The sequence below is a fragment of the Myotis yumanensis genome, unplaced genomic scaffold, assembly GCF_028538775.1.
Source record: "Myotis yumanensis isolate MYYU_CA2020_CCGP unplaced genomic scaffold, mMyoYum1.0.hap1 SCAF_2, whole genome shotgun sequence".
Lineage (NCBI taxonomy): Eukaryota > Metazoa > Chordata > Mammalia > Chiroptera > Vespertilionidae > Myotis > Myotis yumanensis.
In genome coordinates this window covers 158,803,819-158,814,294 of record NW_027223753.1, presented here as the reverse complement: position 1 = coordinate 158,814,294, position 10,476 = coordinate 158,803,819, and the positions used below count along the sequence as shown (strand labels likewise).

Here is a 10,476-nt window from a genome sequence, read left to right as displayed (position 1 = left end):
CTTGCCTTTGGGTGCCTTAGAAGGAGAAAGTCACAGTTGCTCCCCATATGACTTCCTCATCTATAATAATAAAAGCATACCATGCTGATTAGACCGGACGACCTTACGGATGAAGCCGGGGCTGCAAGCGAAGCCCGGGTCCCCAGTGCCAGAGAGAAGCCAGTGCCCGCAGCTGGGGGAAGGAAGGCTTACTCTTGCATGAATTTCATGCATCAGGTCTGTAGAATACTATAAACGCTCAATAATGATTCATATAGAGGTAGTACCTGAGTTATTCTAGCATGATTACTGCTTCTCTACAAAACACTGTGGCTACATCCCCTATGGAAAACAACCCATTTGTTGAGCCATTCCCTGCCCTTTGCTTACGATGGCTTCCAAGGTTTTCTGCCTGGCTCCACATGCTCCATGTAGTACCCAGAGCCTGCTGATTCTGTGGGAAAGACTTGACGTTAAAAGAGGCCTCAGTCAATTCTGGAGAAGAGCCTATTCCAGGCCTTTGAGTCAAACAACTCGAGTATTTCTAGCCTCAGAAGATACAGTGCAAGTTTTAACAATGATCTATGGCTGGGAGACAACCCTTATCATCCCCTAGGCAAGGATACCTAGCTTCTATAGCTCTTCTATGTGCCAGGGTTCCTGCTTAGCCCTTTCCCTTTTGTGCAAACTGCTGCTGCTTGAGGATGCTTAGCCAGAACTGAAAGAAAGGCTATAGGTTCTTAATATCAAAGTAGGAGCAGAAAACAGCAAGTTTCTGCATCTCTCAGGCATCTCTAATGCTTCTGAGAAGACTGAAACAAGGACATCTGCTCATTCTACACAGCCCTCCTAAGATCCAACCTAACACCTACCCTCCCCATCCCAAAGCTTATCCCAGCAGAAGGCAAGCTGATACTGCAGACAGAATAGATCCCTGAATTTCAATTTCTCCCATCCTCAAAGAGAGACTATATACAGAGACCTGTGGAGACCAGAAGCCTGGAGCTGGGCACGAAAATACACATCTAGGGCTGCTGTACATTGTAAGTTTTAAGGAGTATAAGAGGATGAAACAAAGTCGTCAGGCCTGGTCTTAGTTTTTCTAAAGCCAGTTCAGTCTCCTCATGGGTCTAATGCCTAATCAGTAGTGCCAACATTCCTAGGAGGGAATTCAGGAGAACAGAAGTCCCAATTCCTGAAGGAGGCCTCCTCCGACATCTGTTTCTAGGAGTCAATTGGTATGAAGGATGGCTACTAGTATCAACGGTTACATGGAGACAAATAGTCTAAAATCTACCCCATGTCATATTGGCCTCCTAGTGACACCAGAACAGAGCCAAAACAATTTAGAGCAGCAATCTCTCTGTACTCAGCATAGGTGTGACACAAGTTCCCATCTGCTACAGTATTTTGCAGGCAGGCCCTAGTCAAGAAATGAGCACCAAAATATGAGCAGGTATCTGCACTTCCAGAGAAAACACCCATGACTCATTACCTAGGAGCCCTAGGGATTTCAGAAGAAAGATATTTTCTTAGGCTTTGAGTATGGGGTGTTTGGTACATTCTGGATTCTTCTGGGATTTTTGTTGATGTAGAGGAATATAACCAATTAAGAAGCCAGAGCTCTGCAGGACACATGTAGATATTTTCATACAAAATCCAAATATCATAATTTAGACTTTTCTTCACCCCTAGAGGAACCCTGATTAATGAGGATTATATTTAATGACTATTTAAATATAGCACTGAGAGACTAGCTACATGAGGGGTATATACATCATCAGGGAGTAGTTTCAGCTGTTGATGCCGTCAGCTGGATGTCTCAGCCCTGAGCAGCTGCAGTTCATATTCAGCAACATTCCTTTGTTTACTGTCCTCAACTAGAAGCTCTTGGAGAGCCTGCAGAAGACCTTCCAAGGTCGGCTCATGTCAGGCTCTGGAAGGGCAGCTCTGCACATTCCAAGTTTTGAGTACAAGAGGATGAAACAGAAGTTATCAGGCCTGGTCTGTTTTTCTGAAATTGCAGTCCCCTGCATAACTATATCCCTTCTCTGCTTATTTTTTTCCCTAAGCATTTTGCTGTCTACCATATTATTTATCTCCATTTTCTCTCTCCTCACTAAACTGAGTTCCAGAAAAGCAGGAATTTTTGCCTCTTGATCACAGCTATATCTCCAATAACAATCTACATTATACAGTAAATGCAGGGGACTGCAATTTCTGATGGGTAGCCAGCAAAGACCTTACTGAGCATTAGGGTGAAGATGCATTTAGTGGACTAGCTCAGTGCCTGGCACACAGTAGCCTCAATAAATTCAAATTAATACTCACTGTCAAGAGAGTGCCTTAGGGGCTTAAGGAGATCAGGCATGATTTCGGTGCCTTTTTACTGGAGCTCCTGACTCCCTTTCCAGAACCTGAATCCTCAAATTTCACCTTTGGCCCAGTTTAAGCGCCACTTCTCATGAGGCACTTAACTAGTATTCACTATTCTCTGATCTTCTTTTATATAGACGCCAGGTTTTAGTACACGTTCTGTTACTAAGTCGCTATTTGTGGGCGAGTCACTTTAATCTGGTTCTCATTTTTCACCAGTAAAATGAAAAGGTCATATTAGACGACTTTCTTTCCGGCTCTAATATTTTATTACTTTAAAAGCAAAACCCACATTCCCCACCCTCTTCTCAGAGGTCATACAACCACCCTGATGGCAGTGGTAGTCTGGGTCAGTCCAGGCCAAAGCCGCGGGGTAATTGGAGGAATCCGGCCAACACGGCAGACGCAGAAAACACCTGATCTTTCCCCGAACGCCCGCCCTCCCGATATTTCCGGTTCGGACCCAGATCTTCTTCCGGAACACTAGCTCGCGCCAGACTCCGCCCCTCCACGAATCTTTAGAATCCATTGGCTGTTTCTTTGAGGAAGCGGAGCATTTCCTGACGTTGATTGGTTTCTGCCATTGTTGACGGGTTAGTTACAAACAAGGCGTGCCTGGTCTCCCTGGTAACGCCGTGCCGGTAGCCCTGATTGGTCCATGTCATAATCCCATCTTCCGTCCCAACAGCGAGTGGCAGAGTCCCCTGGCGGGGCGCGGCGGTGGTAGGTGTTGCCTTTCGGGATTCCCGAGTTGACGTGGCTTAAATTTGGGAGGGGGCAGCTGGAGCCGCAGGCGGCAGCCTCTTCCAGGTGAGTGGGGGACGCTCTTCAACTCCTCCTCTCCGTGAGTCTCTTAACGGTAACCCACCCCCGCCGCAGGCCCGCAGAACTGCCGAAGCAGCCACACGCTGGTCCCCTCCCCGCCCGTCCTCTCCCTGATTCAGTCTGAGATCCGGCCCTCCACTCGCCTCCCTTCACCTACCAGGCCTAGCTCTCCTCGCCCACACGCCTGCTGGCCCCGCGGGAGGGCTTCCGGTCGTCCTGCGCGGCCTTGGGCACGTACGCGCGGTCGGCCCCCTCCCCAGGACGGTTCTCCGCCGGGAGCAACGGAGAAAGGCATTTGGTCCCCTCCCCTGCCTGGTGCCTAGCTCCCTGAGCCGCCCGCCTCGGCCGGCCTGGGTACCCAGCTGCTGACGTCGGAGAGAACCTGCTCTGCTCAGGCCCTAAACAAACTTAGTGTCCGGAAGGGGAGGCAGGACCCAAATAAATCAAAGGTCTTGAGGGCGGAGATCACAAAAATGTTGGAGAGAGAAACGCAAACAAGGGTCTTTGGAATGATCCTGCTAAGGAGTTATTGGAGAGATTAGGAGAGAGGGATGATTCTTGCAATCCCAGCAACACTAAAATCCCAGAAATCAGAGGTGGGCAGGCTGTTAGAGGAAAGGGTTACCTGAAGAGAGTCCTGGAGGAAAAAGAAATTGATTTGGTGTGGAGGATGTTTATTCTGCATAGCGCGAGTGGTGTGTAGGCGTGTGAAGGGGAGGTTGAGCTTCTTGACAAATGAGGAATATATTTGACTTATTTAAAGAGTTCCAGTTGGTCTATGGGGAGAGGACATTTTAAGAGTGGGACAGATATTTAAAATCACTGGATAAATCCTTCACATTTGGAAATAGTTGGAAGCTCTCTGAGCTTTTAAAGATTCCTACAGCTCTGCAAGACGACAGTGGAGAACTCCGTACAGAGAGGCCGGAGGTCTTTTCTGAAGCACGAAGTAATTACATTTGGATGGTCCGATGATTGTGAATGGTCAAAACCAGGAAATATTCTTTTGGAAAATGGCAGGATTTGGTCATGGACTAGATATAGGGAAAAGTTGATAATTGTGGCTAATAGATAAATAGCACTTTATTATAAAATATGCAAAAGCATATTTTCTAACGGATGAAAAACAAATCTTGCCCACTCCCTGGGATGCTCTCAAACTAATTTGGAGTTCATATAAAGGTGTTTATTTTTTCAAGAAGGAAGTTTGGACTTCCAGACTGAGGGGATCTCCTTTTTAAAAATGTTTTAAGGACCTCCATTATTCTGGGATGCAGATTCTCCTAAAAATAATCATCTATAGGAGATAATTTTTTTTCTTCTGCTTGACTCTTAAAGGCCTCCCCTCCCCCCTTTACATTAATGAATTAATTAGAAGAATGTTGTTGGTTTTACTCTTGTTTATAAGAAATCATTCATGAACTTCTTTAGGTTACCCACTATTAGGAATAACATAGTTGGGAAATGTCTCACCATTGATCATTACATACCACTCTATTGTTAGGAACTGCTATATAAGTGGAGCTTAGGCTGTATAATATTCTATTTTTAATAAGCTATTTTAAAATCAACAATATGTGTGTTTGGTAAAATGAAATTTAATGCAAATGGATATAATATTAAAAAAAAATCTCTTTACTGATCCTTTTTCCCATTCCCACCTTCCAGAAGTACGCATTGTAAGTAACTTGTTTTTTCCTAAGAAACTTTCTGATCATATTCAAGCACATATATATTTCCCCCTTCTTTCCTCTCCCACAAGTGGAATCATAAAACACATGCTATTTTACAACTTTCTTTTGCCACTAAGTATTACATATTAGGTATTTTCTCCATATCTATAAATATAAAACCACCTCATTTTTAAAAAAAAGGCTACATAGCATTCCCTTGTAGAAATATGAAAGTGTATTTAGCCTGCCCTCTCCTGATGGACATTTAGATCATTTCCAGTTATTGGCCATCACAAACACTGTTATAGTGAACATCCATGTGCATATATGCTAGCCTAGCAGCTAGGCTCTTGTGTAAGCCTGTCTGTGATGTAAACAATACGGAATTCTTTGGGACTATACTATTATGAATCATTTCATTTTAGTCTATGTAGTCCTCAAAAAAAGTGCTTATGGAACTATAAGTATATGATTATCTTCATGCCTCCCAGCCTTATTTTCAGCCCCAGTGACAAATGTTGGGTGATGAGATTACTCGGAAAATAGATTCTTTTTTGTTTCCCCACCGGCCAAGTAGCTTTGTTGAGCTCTGTGACTAAGCATATTATTGAACCTCGCTATGCCTTTGTTTATTCATCTTAAAACTTAGGGTATTGATATACCTCCTCTTTGAGGTTGTTTTAATAACAAAGTGAGTAAAAATAATTATGGTAAATAAATTATATGTAAAGCGATTAGAGCAGTACTTAGTACATAGTACTGTGTATATAATTATAGCTAACATTTACTCTAAATTTATTTATTGAAAATAGTAATTTTTTGTATCATGAAAAATTTTTATTTTCTAATTATAAAATTGTAATATTGCATATGCTTTTTCCAGCTATATGGCAATATTTCCTATGAGCTCCTCAAACTGGTTGAGAATCATTTTGAGAATTAAGGAAAACTACTGAGGCTCAAACAAATATGCATTAAATAAGTTTGAGGAGAGACCTGGAAATCTTACCGTTTTCTGTTGTAGTTTCTCTGGGAAAATATGATTTAAATTCCAAAGCAAATGGATGTACACAGGCATGTGCTATCTTTAGTTATTTTCTTGTATTAAGTTCTCTGTGGTTAGGGACATGCATTATATTTCTTTTTATATTTCTTGTGGCTCCTGGCATTATGCTCTACACCAAGTAGGTATTTTGAAAATAATTATGAATAGCAGTGAAGACTTAGAGAATGTGAGACTTAATGAATTTTAAGTGCCGCCTCAACACGCAAGTGTTGAGATCCTGTACAGGGTTTGTGGGAGGTGTGGCCAGCACTGTCATGGAGGGATTGTTTTATTTGCCTAAGTGTTTTTATTGAAGCCTGGCCTTGGCATGGAGCTCTTTATTTTTTTCTTTTCTCAAGTTGCTACTCATCATTCTGGTGCTTTATAAAACAGTAGTAAGAACATTGTTAATCCACTGGCCACACATACTCTGTACATGAATTTATCATTATGAACATAAATATTTTTCCATTTACTAATTTTTATTTATATGCATTTGCCCATTTCTGTCCTATAGTTAATCTAACAGAGGAGGAGGTCTGGTTCATTTAACTTAATTATTCTACTTAGTGGTTCTCTTACCCTCAAATTCCCAACCTTTAAGCTACCTAAAGCACTTAACTGTGTCTGGGATGCCCTTTCAACTTCCATTTCCATATTGTTCCTTTAATATCAACAGCTATAGAATTCATCTTGAATCACAGAGTCATAGTACTGGACATTAGAATACTCCCTGTCAGTCTTCATTTTAAGATGAGGAAACTGTAATGTGAATTACCCAGAACAATACAACCAAAAAATTCAGTTCCTGACTCCCAATTTGGTGCTCTTTGCATTATGCCATCTCTTTTTCATGACCCTCTGAGATTATTGAATCACTCTACAAGCAACTCCTTTTACTTCTGCCTAAAATGGTACGTCCCTGATACCGATCTCTCCTTTCTTCAAATATACATGTTTTTAAATGGTTATGTGGAAAAGTAACCTATTTTCCATTTAAAGAGCATCCTATCTAATAAAGAGGGAATATGCTAATTGACTGCCACACCCTCAAAGATGGTGGCGCCCACAGCCAATAAGGAGAGAATATGCTAATTGACTACCACACCCTCAGAGATAGGGGCGCCCACAGCCACAAGATGGTGGTGCCCAGTCCCCTCAGCCCCGCCGGTGCGGCAGGCACATGGCTCCGTGCACCTGCCTCTGGAGTCCCTCTGTCTCCTCAGCCTCCCAGCCCCCTAGGTGCCCAGGGCTGGCCTGAGGCACAGACAAGCCTCAGATGGCAGGTGCCCAGCCACCCAGGGTCGCCCGAGGCTCAGGTAACCGGGCCGGCCGAGGCTTGCGCTGCCGGCAGTGGCAGCAGCAGAGGTGTGATGGGGCATCGCCTTTCCCTGATCACCAGGTCGCCTACCGCCTCTGAGGGCTCCCGGACTGTGAGAGGGGGCAGGCTGGGCCAAGGGACACCTCTCCAGTGCATGAATTTTCATGCACCGGGCCTCTAGTTTTATGTGATAATGCTTAAGCTGAGGGACTTTGAAATATGCAATTTCTGTTGAAGAATTGAGGCCTTTTAACCTGTGGTGTTTCCCAAACTCTGGGAATTATACTTTTATGGGAGCAGTTCAGCATATTCCTCTGTCCTCTGCATTTCCTTCAAATTGGCAGCCAATCCAGTGGCTTCACCAGACTAAAGTTGGGTTTCTTTGGCAAGACTATAAATGGTGGTATAGTCTTTCATCCGGAGGGTCATAATGTCTGCTGTTTGCTCTTTTGTTGTTATTAGCTATCAATGCTCTTAAGTCTAGATGCATGAATTTATTAGGAGTTGTAAAATATTAGACTAGAAATTCTGATTCTACCATTTTATTTTCATTTATTAGCTGGAATAATTTTATGAGACAGTGTGCCCCCCATCTCCTCTGCTGGGGTCCAACCCCAGCAGGTCCAGTGGTCCCCAAAGGTGTGGACGGAGTCGGCGAAGAAGGAATGACATGGAGGCTACGTCAGTTGATCAGCATAGCGAGGTTCTCCAGCCAGGATCTAGCCCGGATCTGTTGCCAGGTTCTGTCGCCAGGTTCTAGTCAGGTTCTCTTGCCATGTTTTCTTGCTAGGTTCTGCCTCTAGGTTCTGTATAGGATCTCCAGCCAAGTCCTGTCTCTAGGTTCTGTCTCTCTCTAGGTTCTGTGTCAAGGTTCTGAGTCTAGGTTCTGTGTCTAGGATCTGTCTCTTGGTTCTTCAGCCAGGTTCTCTCGCTAGGTTCTGTTTCTAGGTTCTCTGTCTCTGGGTTCTGTGTCATGTTGTCTTGTTAGGTTCTCCATCCAGCTTCTCCAGGTTCTCCAGCCAGGTTCAGTCACCAGGTTCTTTAGCCAGGTTCTATCCAGGTTCTTTTGCCATGTTCTGTCTAGGTTCTCCAGTGAAGTTCTGTAGCCAGGTTCTGTCCAGGATCTTTTGCCATGTTCTCTGGCTAGGTTCTGGTTAGGATCTGATGAGGATCTGATGAGGATCTGATGAGGATCTGATGAGGATCTCATGTTTATTGTCTTGTTACATCCGTATTTATACCAGCCGATTTTAATCCTGTCAATTTCTATTACAAAGGTTAGGGCGTTTCTTATCTCCATTCCAGGGAGTAAAGATTATGTAGCTTAACTACCCGCCTGGCACTTAATTAAGGGGTTGTATCCCCTCCCTAACCTCAGGGAAAGATCCCCACCTGGGGAAACAACCTTTCTTGGAGAGGTGACCTTGGTTAAAACACATGGCGCTAAGGAGAGCAAACATATTAAGAACAACATGCTATATATGCCAGGTCCCTTGAAACATATGCTGTGCAGATGTTTCTTTCCTGCAGCGACTGTGTCAAGCAGCAAGGATGGACCGGCTTCTGGCACTCCTCCATCATCTACTATTTGCTTCCTGAGTGGTACAGTTCAAATAGGAAAGGCAAGATAAATTCTTGTACTTACCTTATCAGTTCAGATGATGGATGACCCGTTTATTATTATTATGAACTTGTGGCTGTAAATATTTTTGGTATGTTTCAATGTGTTGCAGTTCATATTCTCTCTCTATATATAAATATATATATATATATATATATGTATGTATATTCTTTATATGTGTATATATATATATATACATATATATATATATTATTGATTTTTTACAGAGAGGAAGGGAGAGGGATAGAGAGTTAGAAACATCCATGAGAGAGAAACATCGATCAGCTGCCTCCTGCACACCTCCTACTGGGGATGTGCCCGCAACCAAGGTACATGCCCTTGACCGGAATCGAACCTGGGACCTTTCAGTTCACAGGCCGACACTCTATCCACTGAGCCAAACCAGTTAGGGCTGCAGCTCATATTCTTATCAGAAATTCTAATTGTTCCCTTGGCCTATGGGAACTTCTTCAGTTTGGCTCCTGAGTCATTTTGACATGACTATAGAAGTCTTTGATAGCTTCCTTGTTATTTCGTATGACAAGATATTTCTGGCTCATATTGTACATTTCCTACTTCAGAAGTGGAACCAGTCATTTCTCTAAGAAGCCCTCTGCTTTAAAAAAAATTTTTTTTTAATGGAAACTAGTATTTCAAGACCCCATCTAGGCACTAGAGATGCTCATTGTTTCTCAGTTTGTCATTGTTTTTAAATCTTTTCAGAGGACAGAGCTAGGAAAATATATCTGTTAAAGTAAAATACCTTGTAGGTACATACTGATATGTTCAATTCAAATTCAAGATCAGTTTTTATTCTGGGGTTCTTAATTTCTTCTGTTATATCTGTTACTCCCTTTTTCATACTGAAAATAGATATTACTATGCCCGTAATTATTCATTTGCTTTAATTCCACATGATGCATATAATAGTCTAGGAATAACAACACTGATACAACCACCACCAATTTTGCTTATTGAAAACAATTTTAAAAGGTGGTTTTTGGGTTTGTTTTTTTTTTGTGTGTGTATGCTATTTACATTCTTTCCAATATTTTTCATGGTAGCCCTATATATTGTCAGAGCATATGATCATTAAATAGTATGCTCTCTCCATCCCAGTCTTAGTTCTACAAGTAACTATATATTGAATACTTACAATCAATCTTTAGAATTTTTTTATTGAATTTATATTTGAGTGAGATTCATTTATAAAATTCTATAGGTTTCAAGTTTATAATTCTATTCTATAATACATCATCTGTATATTGTATTGTGTGTTCACCATCCAAAGTCAAGTCTTCTCTTCACTATTTATCCTCCCTTTACTCTCTTTACTTCCCCCATCCCTCTTTCTCTCTGGTAATCATCATACTACTGTCTGTGTCTATGAGTTTTGGGTTTGTTTGTTTTTTTGTTTAACCCCTTCAACTTTTCCACCCAGTCCCCTAACCACCTGCCCCTCTGACTTGTCATCAGTCTGTTCTCTCTATCTCTGTTTCTATTTTGTTTGTTAGTTTATTTTGTTCATTAGATTCCTCATATAAGTGAAATTATACTGTATTTGTCATTCTTTGACTGGCTTATTTCACTTAGTATCATACTCTCCAGATCCATCCATGCTGTTGCAAATGATAAG

The 10,476-nt window shown here is 42.2% G+C and overlaps 1 protein-coding gene across 5 annotated transcripts in view; it reads left to right on the top strand.

Annotated features, from left to right (window-relative positions):
- Nucleotides 1-3,067: 3,067 nt before the first annotated feature.
- The window catches only part of GOLGB1 (golgin B1), an 84,503-nt gene continuing 77,094 nt past the window's right edge, over nt 3,068-10,476 (top strand). For 4 of the 5 annotated variants that reach the window (XM_070406291.1, XM_070406292.1, XM_070406289.1 and 1 more), the window contains exon 1: nt 3,068-3,165. The gene's annotated coding sequence lies outside the window, so the exon portion shown is untranslated. The remainder of the gene's footprint in view (nt 3,166-10,476) is intronic. The other variant, XM_070406290.1, reaches the window with a different exon arrangement.